The following is a 17,715-nucleotide window of genomic DNA, read 5'->3' as shown; positions in this document are numbered from 1 at the left end:
CACGTCTGCATCACCTTTACATCACGTCTGCATCACATCTGCATCACGTCTGCATCACCTTTACATCACGTCTGCATCATGTCTGCATCACGTCTGCATTACGTCTGCATCACCTTTACATCACGTCTACATCACGTCTGCATCACCTTTACATCACGTCTGCATCACGTCTGCATCACGTCTGCATTGACTCAGTGGAAACAGAACTTTACTGTTAAGATGTTAACAGTTTTAGCACGCTCAGCTTTCCACATGTTAAAGTCATTTGTGACGTCATACAACACATGCACTACTCTGTGCATGTGTTGTATATGTCTGTTTGCATCCATGTCGAGATTAAAGACGACACCATGTCCCTTTGAGGTGCAGGTAGTTATCTCTATGCTTATATTGACTCGATGACACACACACACTTTCTCCGCTGACTATCATACCTATAATCCCGTTCAAAAGCAGAGAAAGTAAAACCCTCCTGATCTTCACCTTTCCTCCATCATCGTCTCATAACTCCTCATCAGAAAGCCGGGAGGACGCCTAAACCTGACACCAGCAGCAGCATCACCATGATCATCATCATCATCATCATCATCCATCCATCGTCATCATCATCATCACCAGCAGCAGCAGCAGCATCATCATTCTTATAACATGGTCATGATCATCTCCACCTCATACATTATCTCTGATGGGGCTTTTGGGTTTGTTTTTTTTCGCATTTATAATAATAAAAGTTTAATTATAAAAGTAATTCTAATCTAAAGTTCTGACTAAACCTACCTGCTAAGAACCGTTCTGGTCCAGTTCCTCAGGTCCAGTTCATCAAGTCAATCTGGAATAGAAGAAAACAGAAATCTGAGCCAAAATATATGTCTGCATGAGGTCTACATAGTCTGCCAGTTATAAACAAATAAATATATATAAGTTGTATGAATAAATACATTATATAAAGTCCTGCGTAAATAAAAACATGTCATTCTGTCAGTAAATGTTGGATTATGGTCATGAACCAGTCAGACTAATAAAGTTGAGCTGAAATGAGGAGGGAAGGTATGAAACCATTGACCTGAAACATCAGATTTATTCTGAGTAATATTATCTAAAAACAGCAGCGTTTAGATCTCTGCAGGACTTCCTGACATGGTGAGAAAAAGCTGCTGTAAGGATGCAGCCGTCATTCTCCAGATTCTGACTCCACATCGCTGACCTGCAGAGTTTATGGACACAGGTGCCATTTGGCAGCAATTCCACGGCTCATATACTTGTTGTAGTCGGGACTGAAGGTCAACAGTGGTGTAGAAAAACGGAGCTGAAACAGCAGACATGCTCAGTGTCCCCCACCCTACTGGGATTCCCTTAAGATCCTTCAGCGGTGTTGTCGGGAACCAACAGATACCTGAAGCGTGTCATCCTCCATAAAGAAGGATGAGAACTAGCTCACAGCTCACGTCTGTCCTGCCTGGTAACAGAGCGTGTTCATGCGTTCGCTCCTACACAGTACAAAGTGACAAATCTGAGACGAATGGACAGATGGTACATAGGTCAGCCCGCCAACATGCACACTCTCAAACACTACAGACGTGCACAAGAATCCTTAGCATGTGTCCTGACAGCATGGCGCAAAAGGTAAATGACTAATCTGCAACAGTTTCCTACGGACAGATTGCAAGACATGTAGAAAAACAGACTAACATGTAGAAACAGATTAACATGTAGAAACACAGATTAACATGTAGAAACACAGATTAACATGTAGAAACACAGACTAACATGTAGAAACAGACTAACATGTAGAAACAGATTAACATGTAGAAACACAGACTAACATGTAGAAACACAGATTAACATGTAGAAACACAGATTAACATGTAGAAACACAGACTAACATGTAGAAACACAGACTAACATGTAGAAACACAGACTAACATGTAGAAACACAGATTAACATGTAGAAACACAGACTAACATGTAGAAACACAGACTAACATGTAGAAACACAGACTAACATGTAGAAACACAGACTAACATGTAGAAACACAGACTAACATGTAGAAACACAGACTAACATGTAGAAACACAGATTAACATGTAGAAACACAGACTAACATGTAGAAACACAGATTAACATGTAGAAACACAGACTAACATGTAGAAACACAGACTAACATGTAGAAACACAGACTAACATGTAGAAACACAGATTAACATGTAGAAACACAGACTAACATGTAGAAACAGATTAACATGTAGAAACACAGATTAACATGTAGAAACACAGACTAACATGTAGAAACAGACTAACATGTAGAAACAGATTAACATGTAGAAACACAGACTAACATGTAGAAACACAGACTAACATGTAGAAACACAGATTAACATGTAGAAACACAGACTAACATGTAGAAACACAGACTAACATGTAGAAACACAGACTAACATGTAGAAAAACAGACTAACATGTAGAAACAGATTAACATGTAGAAACACAGACTAACATGTAGAAACACAGACTAACATGTAGAAACACAGATTAACATGTAGAAACAGACTAACATGTAGAAACACAGACTAACATGTAGAAACACAGACTAACATGTAGAAACACAGACTAACATGTAGAAACACAGATTAACATGTAGAAACAGACTAACATGTAGAAACACAGATTAACATGTAGAAACACAGACTAACATGTAGAAACACAGACTAACATGTAGAAACACAGACTAACATGTAGAAACACAGATTAACATGTAGAAACACAGACTAACATGTAGAAACAGACTAACATGTAGAAACAGATTAACATGTAGAAACAGATTAACATGTAGAAACACAGACTAACATGTAGAAACACAGACTAACATGTAGAAACACAGACTAACATGTAGAAACAGATTAACATGTAGAAACAGATTAACATGTAGAAACACAGACTAACATGTAGAAACACAGACTAACATGTAGAAACACAGACTAACATGTAGAAACACAGATTAACATGTAGAAACAGATTAACATGTAGAAACACAGATTAACATGTAGAAACACAGACTAACATGTAGAAACACAGACTAACATGTAGAAACACAGACTAACATGTAGAAACACAGACTAACATGTAGAAACACAGACTAACATGTAGAAACACAGACTAACATGTAGAAACACAGATTAACATGTAGAAACAGATTAACATGTAGAAACACAGACTAACATGTAGAAACACAGACTAACATGTAGAAACACAGATTAACATGTAGAAACAGATTAACATGTAGAAACACAGATTAACATGTAGAAACACAGACTAACATGTAGAAACACAGACTAACATGTAGAAACACAGACTAACATGTAGAAACACAGACTAACATGTAGAAACACAGATTAACATGTAGAAACACAGACTAACATGTAGAAACAGACTAACATGTAGAAACAGATTAACATGTAGAAACAGATTAACATGTAGAAACACAGACTAACATGTAGAAACACAGACTAACATGTAGAAACACAGACTAACATGTAGAAACAGATTAACATGTAGAAACAGATTAACATGTAGAAACACAGACTAACATGTAGAAACACAGACTAACATGTAGAAACACAGACTAACATGTAGAAACAGATTAACATGTAGAAACACAGACTAACATGTAGAAACACAGACTAACATGTAGAAACACAGATTAACATGTAGAAACACAGACTAACATGTAGAAACACAGACTAACATGTAGAAACACAGATTAACATGTAGAAACAGATTAACATGTAGAAACACAGATTAACATGTAGAAACACAGACTAACATGTAGAAACACAGATTAACATGTAGAAACACAGATTAACATGTAGAAACAGACTAACATGTAGAAACACAGACTAACATGTAGAAACACAGACTAACATGTAGAAACACAGACTAACATGTAGAAACACAGACTAACATGTAGAAACACAGACTAACATGTAGAAACACAGACTAACATGTAGAAACACAGACTAACATGTAGAAACACAGACTAACATGTAGAAACAGATTAACATGTAGAAACACAGACTAACATGTAGAAACACAGACTAACATGTAGAAACACAGATTAACATGTAGAAACACAGACTAACATGTAGAAACACAGACTAACATGTAGAAACAGATTAACATGTAGAAACACAGACTAACATGTAGAAACACAGACTAACATGTAGAAACAGATTAACATGTAGAAACACAGACTAACATGTAGAAACACAGACTAACATGTAGAAACAGATTAACATGTAGAAACACAGACTAACATGTAGAAACAGATTAACATGTAGAAACACAGACTAACATGTAGAAACAGATTAACATGTAGAAACACAGATTAACATGTAGAAACAGACTAACATGTAGAAACACAGACTAACATGTAGAAACACAGACTAACATGTAGAAACACAGACTAACATGTAGAAACACAGACTAACATGTAGAAACACAGACTAACATGTAGAAACACAGACTAACATGTAGAAAAACAGATTAACATGTAGAAACAGATTAACATGTAGAAACACAGATTAACATGTAGAAACACAGATTAACATGTAGAAACACAGATTAACATGTAGAAACACAGACTAACATGTAGAAACACAGACTAACATGTAGAAAAACAGATTAACATGTAGAAACAGATTAACATGTAGAAACACAGACTAACATGTAGAAACACAGACTAACATGTAGAAACACAGATTAACATGTAGAAACACAGACTAACATGTAGAAACAGATTAACATGTAGAAACACAGACTAACATGTAGAAACAGATTAACATGTAGAAACACAGACTAACATGTAGAAACAGACTAACATGTAGAAACAGATTAACATGTAGAAACACAGACTAACATGTAGAAACACAGACTAACATGTAGAAACACAGACTAACATGTAGAAACACAGATTAACATGTAGAAACACAGACTAACATGTAGAAACACAGATTAACATGTTGAAACACAGACTAACATGTAGAAACACAGACTAACATGTAGAAACACAGATTAACATGTAGAAACACAGACTAACATGTAGAAACACAGATTAACATGTAGAAACACAGACTAACATGTAGAAACAGATTAACATGTAGAAACACAGACTAACATGTAGAAACACAGACTAACATGTAGAAACAGATTAACATGTAGAAACACAGACTAACATGTAGAAACAGATTAACATGTAGAAACACAGACTAACATGTAGAAACACAGACTAACATGTAGAAACAGATTAACATGTAGAAACACAGACTAACATGTAGAAACACAGACTAACATGTAGAAACAGATTAACATGTAGAAACACAGACTAACATGTAGAAACACAGATTATTATGTAGAAACACAGACTAACATGTAGAAACAGATTAACATGTAGAAACACAGATTAACATGTAGAAACACAGACTAACATGTAGAAACACAGACTAACATGTAGAAACACAGACTAACATGTAGAAAAACAGATTAACATGTAGAAACAGATTAACATGTAGAAACACAGACTAACATGTAGAAACACAGATTAACATGTAGAAACACAGATTAACATGTAGAAACACAGACTAACATGTAGAAACACAGACTAACATGTAGAAACACAGATTAACATGTAGAAACACAGATTATTATGTAGAAACACAGAGTAACATGTAGAAACACAGACTAACATGTAGAAACAGATTAACATGTAGAAACACAGACTAACATGTAGAAACAGATTAACATGTAGAAACAGATTAACATGTAGAAACACAGACTAACATGTAGAAACACAGATTAACATGTAGAAACACAGACTAACATGTAGAAACACAGACTAACATGTAGAAACACAGACTAACATGTAGAAACAGATTAACATGTAGAAACACAGACTAACATGTAGAAACAGACTAACATGTAGAAACAGATTAACATGTAGAAACAGACTAACATGTAGAAACACAGACTAACATGTAGAAACAGATTAACATGTAGAAACACAGACTAACATGTAGAAACAGATTAACATGTAGAAACACAGACTAACATGTAGAAACACAGACTAACATGTAGAAACAGATTAACATGTAGAAACACAGACTAACATGTAGAAACACAGACTAACATGTAGAAACACAGACTAACATGTAGAAACAGATTAACATGTAGAAACAGATTAACATGTAGAAACACAGACTAACATGTAGAAACACAGACTAACATGTAGAAACAGATTAACATGTAGAAACACAGACTAACATGTAGAAACAGATTAACATGTAGAAACACAGATTAACATGTAGAAACAGATTAACATGTAGAAACACAGATTAACATGTAGAAACACAGACTAACATGTAGAAACAGATTAACATGTAGAAACACAGACTAACATGTAGAAACACAGACTAACATGTAGAAACACAGACTAACATGTAGAAACACAGACTAACATGTAGAAACAGATTAACATGTAGAAACACAGACTAACATGTAGAAACACAGATTAACATGTAGAAACACAGACTAACATGTAGAAACAGATTAACATGTAGAAACACAGACTAACATGTAGAAACACAGACTAACATGTAGAAACACAGACTAACATGTAGAAACACAGACTAACATGTAGAAACAGATTAACATGTAGAAACACAGACTAACATGTAGAAACAGATTAACATGTAGAAACACAGATTAACATGTAGAAACACAGACTAACATGTAGAAACACAGACTAACATGTAGAAACACAGATTAACATGTAGAAACACAGATTAACATGTAGAAACAGATTAACATGTAGAAACAGATTAACATGTAGAAACACAGACTAACATGTAGAAACACAGACTAACATGTAGAAACACAGATTAACATGTAGAAACAGATTAACATGTAGAAACACAGATTATTATGTAGAAACACAGACTAACATGTAGAAACACAGACTAACATGTAGAAACACAGATTAACATGTAGAAACACAGACTAACATGTAGAAACAGATTAACATGTAGAAACACAGATTAACATGTAGAAACAGATTAACATGTAGAAACACAGATTATTATGTAGAAACACAGACTAACATGTAGAAACACAGATTAACATGTAGAAACACAGACTAACATGTAGAAACAGATTAACATGTAGAAACACAGATTAACATGTAGAAACAGATTAACATGTAGAAACACAGATTATTATGTAGAAACACAGACTAACATGTAGAAACACAGATTAACATGTAGAAACACAGACTAACATGTAGAAACAGATTAACATGTAGAAACACAGATTAACATGTAGAAACAGATTAACATGTAGAAACAGATTAACATGTAGAAACACAGATTATTATGTAGAAACACAGACTAACATGTAGAAACACAGACTAACATGTAGAAACACAGATTAACATGTAGAAACACAGACTAACATGTAGAAACAGATTAACATGTAGAAACACAGACTAACATGTAGAAACACAGACTAACATGTAGAAACACAGACTAACATGTAGAAACACAGACTAACATGTAGAAACAGCAGTTCCAGTCCAGGTACCGGACCGGTTCCAGGCCGGGTACCGGACCGGTTCCAGTCCAGGTACCGGAGCAGTTCCAGTCCATGTACCAGACCGGTTCCAGGCCGGGTACCGGACTAGTTCCAATCCAGGTACAAGAAAGGTTCAAGTCCACCTGTAGACCACCTCCTTCCACCTGTAGACAACCTCCTCCTTCCACCTGTAGACCACCTCCTCCCTCCACCTGTAGACCACCTCCTCCCTCCACCTGTAGACCACCTCCTCCCTCCACCTGTAGACCACCTCCTTCCACCTGTAGACCACCTCCTCCCTCCACCTGTAGACCACCTCCTTCCACCTGTAGACCACCTCCTCCCTCCACCTGTAGACCACCTCCTTCCACCTGTAGACCACCTCCTCCTTCCATCTGTAGACCACCTCCTCCCTCCACCTGTAGACCACCTCCTTCCACCTGTAGACCACCTCCTTCCACCTGTAGACCTCCTCCCTCCACCTGTAGACCACCTCCCTCAACCTGTAGACCACCTCCTTCCACCTGTAGACCACCTCCTTCCACCTGTAGACCACCTCCTCCTTCCATCTGTAGACCACCTCCTCCCTCCACCTGTAGACCACCTCCTTCCACCTGTAGACCACCTCCTTCCACCTGTAGACCACCTCCTCCTTCCATCTGTAGACCACCTCCTCCCTCCACCTGTAGACCACCTCCCTCCACCTGTAGACCACCTCCTTCCACCTGTAGACCACCTCCTTCCACCTGTAGACCACCTCCTTCCACCTGTAGACCTCCTCCCTCCACCTGTAGACCACCTCCTTCCACCTGTAGACCACCTCCTTCCACCTGTAGACCTCCTCCCTCCACCTGTAGACCACTTCCCTCCACCTGTAGACCTCCTCCCTCCACCTGTAGACCACCTCCCTCCACCTGTAGACCACCTCCTTCCACCTGTAGACCTCCTCCCTCCACGTGTAGACCTCCTCCCTCCACCTGTAGACCACCTCCTTCCACCTGTAGACCACCTCCTTCCACCTGTAGACCACCTCCTCCCTCCACCTGTAGACCACCTCCCTCCACCTGTAGACCACCTCCTTCCACCTGTAGACCACCTCCTTCCACCTGTAGACCTCCTCCCTCCACCTGTAGACCACCTCCTTCCACCTGTAGACCTCCTCCCTCCACCTGTAGACCTCCTCCCTCCACCTGTAGACCACCTCCCTCCACCTGTAGACCACCTCCTTCCACCTGTAGACCTCCTCCCTCCACCTGTAGACCTCCTCCCTCCACCTGTAGACCACCTCCCTCCACCTGTAGACCACCTCCCTCCACCTGTAGACCACCTCCCTCCACCTGTAGACCACCTCCTTCCACCTGTAGACCTCCTCCCTCCACCTGTAGACCACCTCCTTCCACCTGTAGACCTCCTCCCTCCACCTGTAGACCACCTCCTTCCACCTGTAGACCACCTCCCTCCACCTGTAGACCACCTCCCTCCACCTGTAGACCACCTCCCTCCACCTGTAGACCACCTCCCTCCATCTTTAGACAACCTCCCTCCATCTTTAGACAACCTCCCTCCACCTGTAGACCACCTCCTCCTTCCACCTGTAGACCACCTCCTCCCACCTGTAGACCTCCTCCCTCCACCTGTAGACCACCTCCCTCCACCTGTAGACCTCCTCCCTCCACCTGTAGACCTCCTCCTTCCACCTGTAGACCTCCTCCTTCCACCTGTAGACCACCTCCCTCCACCTGTAGAACTCCTCCCTCCACCTGTAGACCACCTCCCTCCACCTGTAGACCTCCTCCCTCCACCTGTAGACCACCTCCCTCCACCTGTAGACCACCTCCCTCCATCTTTAGACAACCTCCCTCCACCTGTAGACCACCTCCCTCCACCTGTAGACCTCCTCCCTCCACCTGTAGACCTCCTCCCTCCACCTGTAGACCACCTCCCTCCACCTGTAGACCTCCTCCTCCCACCTGTAGACCTCCTCCCTCCACCTGTAGACCTCCTCCCTCCAACTGTAGACCTCCTTCCTCCACCTGTAGACCTCCTCCTTCCACCTGTAGACCACCTCCCTCCACCTTTAGACCACCTCCCTCCACCTGTCGACCACCTTCTTCCACCTGTAGACCTCCTCCCTCCACCTGTAGACCTCCTTCCTCCACCTGTAGACCTCCTCCCTCCACCTGTAGACCTCCTCCCTCCACCTGTAGACCTCCTTCCTCCACCTGTAGACCTCCTCCTTCCACCTGTAGACCACCTCCCTCCACCTTTAGACCACCTCCCTCCACCTGTCGACCACCTTCTTCCACCTGTAGACCTCCTCCCTCCACCTGTAGACCTCCTTCCTCCACCTGTAGACCTCCTCCTTCCACCTGTAGACCACCTCCCTCCACCTGTAGACCACCTCCCTCCACCTGTCGACCACCTTCTTCCACCTGTAGACCTCCTCCCTCCACCTGTAGACCACCTCCCTCCACCTGTAGACCACCTCCCTCCACCTGTAGACAACCTCCCTCCACCTGTAGACCACCTCCCTCCACCTGTAGACCTCCTCCCTCCACCTGTAGACCACCTCCCTCCACCTGTAGACAACCTCCTTCCACCTGTAGACCACCTCCCTCCACCTGTAGACCACCTCCCTCCACCTGTCGACCACCTTCTTCCACCTGTCGACCACCTTCTTCCACCTGTAGACCTCCTCCCTCCACCTGTAGACCTCCTCCCTCCACCTGTAGACCTCCTCCCTCCACCTGTAGACCACCTCCCTCCACCTGTAGACAACCTCCTTCCACCTGTAGACCACCTCCCTCCACCTGTAGACAACCTCCCTCCACCTGTAGACCACCTCCCTCCATCTGTAGACCACCTCCCTCCATCTGTAGACCACCTCCCTCCACCTGTAGACAACCTCCCTCCACCTGTAGACCACCTCCCTCCACCTGTAGACCACCTCCCTCCACCTGTAGACCTCCTCCCTCCACCTGTAGACCACCTCCCTCCACCTGTAGACCTCCTCCTTCCACCTGTAGACCTCCTCCCTCCACCTGTAGACCTCCTCCCTCCACCTGTAGACCACCTCCCTCCACCTGTAGACCACCTCCTTCCACCTGTAGACCTCCTCCCTCCACCTGTAGACCACCTCCCTCCACCTGTAGACCACCTCCCTCCACCTGTAGACCTCCTCCCTCCACCTGTAGACCTCCTCCCTCCACCTGTAGACCACCTCCCTCCACCTGTAGACCACCTCCTTCCACCTGTAGACCTCCTCCCTCCACCTGTAGACCTCCTCCCTCCACCTGTAGACCACCTCCTTCCACCTGTAGACCACTACCTCCACCTGTAGACCACCTCCTTCCACCTGTAGACCTCCTCCCTCCACCTGTAGACAACCTCCTTCCACCTGTAGACCACCTCCCTCCACCTGTAGACCTCCTCCCTCCACCTGTAGACCACCTCCCTCCACCTGTAGACCACCTCCCTCCACCTGTAGACCACTACCTCCACCTGTAGACCACCTCCCTCCACCTGTAGACCTCCTCCCTCCACCTGTAGACCACCTCCCTCCACCTGTAGACCTCCTCCCTCCACCTGTAGACCTCCTCCCTCCACCTGTAGACCACCTCCCTCCACCTGTAGACAACCTCCTTCCACCTGTAGACCTCCTCCTTCCACCTGTAGACAACCTCCCTCCACCTGTAGACTTCCTCCTTCCACCTGTAGACCACCTCCCTCCACCTGTAGACCTCCTCCCTCCACCTGTAGACCACCTCCCTCCACCTGTAGACCTCCTCCCTCCACCTGTAGACCTCCTCCCTCCACCTGTAGACCACCTCCCTCCACCTGTAGACCTCCTCCTTCCACCTGTAGACCACTACCTCCACCTGTAGACCTCCTCCCTCCACCTGTAGACCACCTCCCTCCACCTGTAGACCACCTCCCTCCACCTGTAGACCTCCTCCTTCCACCTGTAGACCTCCTCCTTCCACCTGTAGACCTCCTCCCTCCACCTGTAGACCACCTCCCTCCACCTGTAGACCACCTCCCTCCACCTGTAGACCTCCTCCTTCCACCTGTAGACCACCTCCCTCCACCTGTAGACCTCCTCCCTCCACCTGTAGACCACCTCCCTCCACCTGTAGACCTCCTCCCTCCACCTGTAGACCTCCTCCCTCCACCTGTAGACCACCTCCCTCCACCTGTAGACCACTACCTCCACCTGTAGACCACCTCCCTCCACCTGTAGACCACTACCTCCACCTGTAGACCACCTCCCTCCACCTGTAGACCACCTCCCTCCACCTGTAGACCTCATTCCTCCACCTGTAGACCTCCTCCCTCCACCTGTAGACCACTTCCCTCCACCTGTAGACCACCTCCCTCCACCTGTAGACCACCTCCCTCCACCTGTAGACCTCCTCCTTCCACCTGTAGACCTCCTCCCTCCACCTGTAGACCACCTCCCTCCACCTGTAGACCACTACCTCCACCTGTAGACCACCTCCCTCCACCTGTAGACCACTACCTCCACCTGTAGACCACCTCCCTCCACCTGTAGACCACCTCCCTCCACCTGTAGACCTCCTCCCTCCACCTGTAGACCACTTCCCTCCACCTGTAGACCACCTCCTTCCACCTGTAGACCACCTCCCTCCACCTGTAGACCACCTCCCTCCACCTGTAGACCTCCTCCTTCCACCTGTAGACCTCCTCCCTCCACCTGTAGACCACCTCCCTCCACCTGTAGACCACTACCTCCACCTGTAGACCACCTCCTTCCACCTGTAGACCACCTCCCTCCACCTGTAGACCACCTCCCTCCACCTGTAGACCTCCTCCTTCCACCTGTAGACCTCCTCCCTCCACCTGTAGACCACCTCCCTCCACCTGTAGACCACTACCTCCACCTGTAGACCTCCTCCCTCCACCTGTAGACCACTTCCCTCCACCTGTAGACCACCTCCTTCCACCTGTAGACCACCTCCCTCCACCTGTAGACCACCTCCCTCCACCTGTAGACCTCCTCCCTCCACCTGTAGACCACCTCCCTCCACCTGTAGACCACCTCCCTCCACCTGTAGACCTCCTCCCTCCACCTGTAGACCACCTCCCTCCACCTGTAGACCTCCTCCCTCCACCTGTAGACCACCTCCCTCCACCTGTAGACCACCTCCCTCCACCTGTAGACCTCATTCCTCCCTCTGGCCCCTGGATGCCGGGATGGAGATGAAATCCTCCTGCAGGACTTCATCATGAAGTCGATGCTCAGTAAAACACTTTTTGTTTACAGAAAGAAGATAAAGGAAGAAAATCCGCATGAATGATGTTTAATGTGTAATTTTTACCTGATAAAACTGTTTCTATGGTTGTATCAGGAAAGGAAATCTGACCAATAAGACGGAGACCGTCCCAGTGTTTCTGTCTTCCACCTGCCGCTGCCTCTGAGAGCTCTGCTGGAAGAACTCTAGCAGAGGACAGTAACGCAGCCAGACTTCAACATGCTGAGGCAGGAAATCACTTCCCTGGAAAAGTGGAGTTATTTTCCAGCCTCAGACTCTCAGCAGGACCGGCCGTCGGAGCCTCCCCCCGCCGGGGCCCCTGTCTCCACGGCTCCACGTCATGGAACATTCCCGGAACCAGCCAGAGCACCGCCCACCATCTCTCTGCCCGCCGCGCAGAGGAAGCGGCGATGAGCGCACGAGATAAAGTCACTCCCATCTGAAAACAGCCCATTTTCCAGGCTCATTTCAGCGGCCGTGAAGGCGTCTGGAATGTCAGTCCCTCCCCAGGAGAAGGGAGCAGAGGTCGCCCCGCGTCAGCAGCAAGTTCGGGCCAAACTTACAGCAATCTGCGGGTCATTAAATCAGCCTGGTGCGTTCGCGGCCCATCTGTTTGTGAAGCTCCGCAAACCAGAAATACAGAGCCGTAAAATTCCCAGAACACACGCACACACACACACACACACACACACGCACACGCACACATCGGCCTTTCCAGCCGCTAAATTCCTCAGGATGTTACGCAACCCCAGTAATCTGCACGCGCTGAAACACCCGGGGTATTCCCTGCAAACCCGTCCATCAAACACAACATGACACGGCGCGCGACACGGCGCTGTCCGCGTGAAAAACATCCGCTGTGGTTCCGCTCTTACCTCAGTGTGCGCGTCTCCCGCACAGTGACAACAAGCCGCAGCGATGACAGCCGAACCGAGCAACCGGACTGGCTCTGCAAATCCACATCAGCCGCAGAGGAACCGGGAGGAACCGGGCGGAACCGGGAGGAACCGGGCGGATCCGGGAGGAACCGGGCGGAACCGGGAGGAACCGGGCGGATCCGGGAGGAACCGGGCGGAACCGGGAGGAACCGGGAGGAACCGTCGCGGGGACGCGACCAGAAAACGGAAGAAATCCTGTTTGGAGCCGTTTTCTGCTGCGGAGTCTGCAGACACTCACACTGGAAAAGCGTGCGTCTGCCTGTGTTGTGAGCGGGTCTGTGTGCGCGTGTCAGGGTGAAATCGGGAAACACACGCGCACGCAACCAAAAGGGGGTTATTCCAAGCGCGACTTCCCAGAATAGCTGCAAAGAGGAGAGAGAACGGGAGACAAGAAGCAAGAGAGAGAGAGAGAGAGGGCGTGTATGTGCGTGGGCGTGTGTCCGTGTGCATTTGTGCTGTGACGTCGTCGGATCCCCCAACGCGCAACCAGGGCAGCGGGAGGGAGGGAGGGAGGAGCAGTGGCCGAGGAGAAGACTCTGTGTGCGGCTGAGAGAGAGCTGCATTTCCCGGTCATCTCTGGAGGTCCTGAACCACTGATTCACCGTCTCACTGATTCAGGAACTCATTGACTCAGCAATTCAGTGATTCAGGAAGTCACCGACTCACTGATTCAGTGACTGACTAATTCAGGAACTCACTGATTCACCAATTAACTGATTAAGAAACTCACTGATTCAGGAACTCATTAATTCCTCGACTCACTGACTCAGCAACTTACTGATTTAGATTCACTAATTCACCGACTTACTCATTCACTGACTCATTGATTCAGTGATCACTGATTCATAGACTCACTAGTGACTCACTGATTCAGGAACTCACTTATTCAGACTCACTGGTTCACCAACCTTCTGATTCACCGACTCACTTATTCACTGATTCGGACCAACTGATTCACTGACTCACTGATTCAATGACTTACTGACTCAGGAACTCACTGATTCACTAATTCAGACTCACTAGTTCACAGTCTCACAAATTCACTGATTCACTAAATAAATAAAATATGAATATTTAAAACAAGTAATGTCATTTTAATTGACTGACAGCTCACCGAGACCAGCTGATTGATTGATTGATCTCTGCGGAGTCAGCAGGAACCAGACCAGCGTCTCCCAGCAGAGACTTGTTGGGAGGAGATTCTGGGGCAACCAGAGCAACATGTTCAGATGATCCTGCTGTGACCAGATCCTGGTCCTGCACAGACCTGCTTCCTCTTTGTCTGCTGACATTAGTGAGAAACCAGAATGGAGAGACTGGGATACTGGTAACGGACAGAAGATGTGTTGCTGGTTCCAGTCCCAGACTGGACCTGGATCCACCAGTTCCTGCTGGACTTTGTCTGGAGAAAGCAGCTGGAAGAACCTGTAGGACTGAAAGGAGGACGTGGTCTCGGGCTATTCAGGATTTCAGGACAAGGTTTGGGACACACACACACACACACACACACACACATATGGGAAGTTGTTTTCCTGACACACTAACTGGTTCCAGGGAAACAGTGCCCCCCAGTGGTCGGATCAGTCATTACAAGCCTGCTGCGACCAAATAGAAGAAGCCAAACTGATGGACATGAATCCCTTCTATGTTCCTCTCACCGCCTTCAGCGGCGCCTCGTCAGAAATGAGAAGCTTTCAGCGAACGCAGCAAAGAGAAACACAGGAAACAGTTTGCATTAAACGGGATATTTATTCCATCTGCAGGGAAACGAGATAAAATGGAAGTTTCTTTCAGTCCGTTTGTCCTTCACACGTTTCGGGTCAGAGAGGAGTGTTTCGCTGATTTCTGCTCTCATGACAAGAGTTTGCGCGGCGGCATGCAGGTCTGGACGTCCCGACTTCCGCCTGGAACATGGCGCACGTGGAGCCGCTTGGTCCTGGTGGAGGCTTTCCTTCATGGCCTCCTTTATCAAGCAGCGGGCGTCGCCAATCCAAGTCGGCTTTCAGGACTTCCACACGACGTGGTGGGAAAACGTCTCCATGGCAACTGTGACCTGCCGTCGCACATCTGGAGAAACGGCGACACCAGCAAAGAAGAATAAAACAAAAGAAACGGTGTGAAATTTGAGACACAATACAAGCTTTCACATTCACATTATTTCTATAAAAGAAGAAGAAGATGTGACAATGATCCTCCATCAGGAAAATAATCTGCATTTCCATCACAAATCTCACTGATCAGAACCTCAAGGAGGAAAATCTGTTCTGTCGGTGTGGAACAAAGAAGTTCTACGTTTCGGCTTCCATGGTGATGACCATGAAGCCAACACCGACACGGTGGGTTTCTTTATGAGCCTGTCGGTCTGGACAGCATGTTGCCATAGCAGCAGGACGTTCCTGCAGACATTACTCCTCATTCGCTTGACGTTCTCGTAATGTTGAAAAAGATAATCTTGAGTTTCAACAAGTTAACTGAAGTCATTGTAATACGTGTCAGTAAATGCCTAATTCTCCAGGTGGATGACTGAAATATGCTTCGCTACTTTATAAAACTATTTGAATGAAATAAATGTTCCAGGCTGTTTAATTAGAGTTTTATTAAGCTCACCTGTGAGCCTTGCTGCTAGCTCACCTGTTAGCTGACCTGTGAGCCTAGCTGTTTGCTCACCTGTTAGCCTAGCTGTTAGCCTTGCTGTTAGTTCACATGTTTGTTCACCTGTTAGCTCACCTGATAGCCAAGCTGTTAGCTCACCTGTGAGCCTAGCTGTTTGCTCACCTGTGAGCCTAGCTGTTTGCTCACCTGTGAGCCTAGCTGTTTGCTCACCTGTGAGCCTAGCTGTTTGCTCACCTGTGAGCCTAGCTGTTTGCTCACCTGTGAGCCTAGCTGTTAGTTCACCTGATAGCATTGCTGTTAGCTCGCCTGTGAGGCTAGCTGTTAGCTCACCTGTTAGCCTAGCTATCAGCTCACCTGTTAGCCTAGCTGTTAGCCTTGCTGTTAGTTCACATGTTAGTTCACCTGTTAGCTCACCTGATAGCCAAGCTGTTAGCTCACCTGATAGCCAAGCTGTTAGCTCACCTGTGAGCCAAGCTGTTAGCTCACCTGTGAGCCTAGCTGTTAGCTCACCTGATAGCCAAGCTGTTAGCTCACCTGATAGCCAAGCTGTTAGCTCACCTGTGAGCCAAGCTGTTAGCTCACCTGTGAGCCAAGCTGTTAGCTCACCTGATAGCCAAGCTGTTAGCTCACCTGTGAGCCAAGCTATCAGCTCACCTGTTAGCCTAGCTGTTAGCCTTGCTGTTAGTTCACATGTTAGTTCACCTGTTAGCTCACCTGATAGCCAAGCTGTTAGCTCACCTGTGAGCCAAGCTGTTAGCTCACCTGTGAGCCTAGCTGTTAGCTCACCTGTGAGCCTAGCTGTTAGCTTACCTGTTAGCTCACCTGTGAGGCTAGCTGTTAGTTCACCTGATAGCCTTGCTAGTAGTTTACCTGTTAGCCTTGCTAGTAGTTTACCTGTTAGCCTTGCTGTTGGCTCACCTGTTAGCCTTGCTGTTGGCTCACCTGTTAGCCTTGCTGTTGGCTCACCTGATAGGCTAGCTGTGGGCTCACCTGATAGGCTAGCTGTGGGCTCACCTGATAGGCTAGCTGTGGGCTCACCCGTGAGCCTAGCTGTTAGCTCACCTGTTAGCTCACTAGTAAATAAATGAGTCTTATGGACATAGTTTCTATAATGCAGTGAAAACAGCAGCAGCATACGGTAAAGCAGATCCATTTAACAGGAAGCCCCCCCTTACATCATCACCACAACACGGAAGCAGGATCCAGAGAGGACGGAGACATCAGCAAGGTGCGCAGAGAGCACAGGAAGTAATCAGATTACCGAGGAGACATC

General features: G+C 46.4%; 1 protein-coding gene across 1 annotated transcript in view; it reads right to left on the bottom strand.

Annotated features, from left to right (window-relative positions):
* Window positions 1–14,839, bottom strand: part of hivep2a (HIVEP zinc finger 2a) — a 370,802-nt gene extending 355,963 nt beyond the window's left edge. The window contains exons 1-2 of the mRNA XM_079255546.1: window positions 13,767–14,839; window positions 778–829 (exon numbers count right to left, since the gene is read on the bottom strand). The gene's annotated coding sequence lies outside the window, so the exon portion shown is untranslated. The remainder of the gene's footprint in view (window positions 1–777; window positions 830–13,766) is intronic.
* Window positions 14,840–17,715: the final 2,876 nt, after the last annotated feature.

This window comes from Telmatherina bonti (assembly GCF_933228915.1).
Source record: "Telmatherina bonti genome assembly, chromosome: 16".
NCBI classification, from domain to species: domain Eukaryota; kingdom Metazoa; phylum Chordata; class Actinopteri; order Atheriniformes; family Telmatherinidae; genus Telmatherina; species Telmatherina bonti.
Note: the sequence above shows the minus strand (reverse complement) of the source record. Positions and strands in the feature narration are given on the sequence as shown.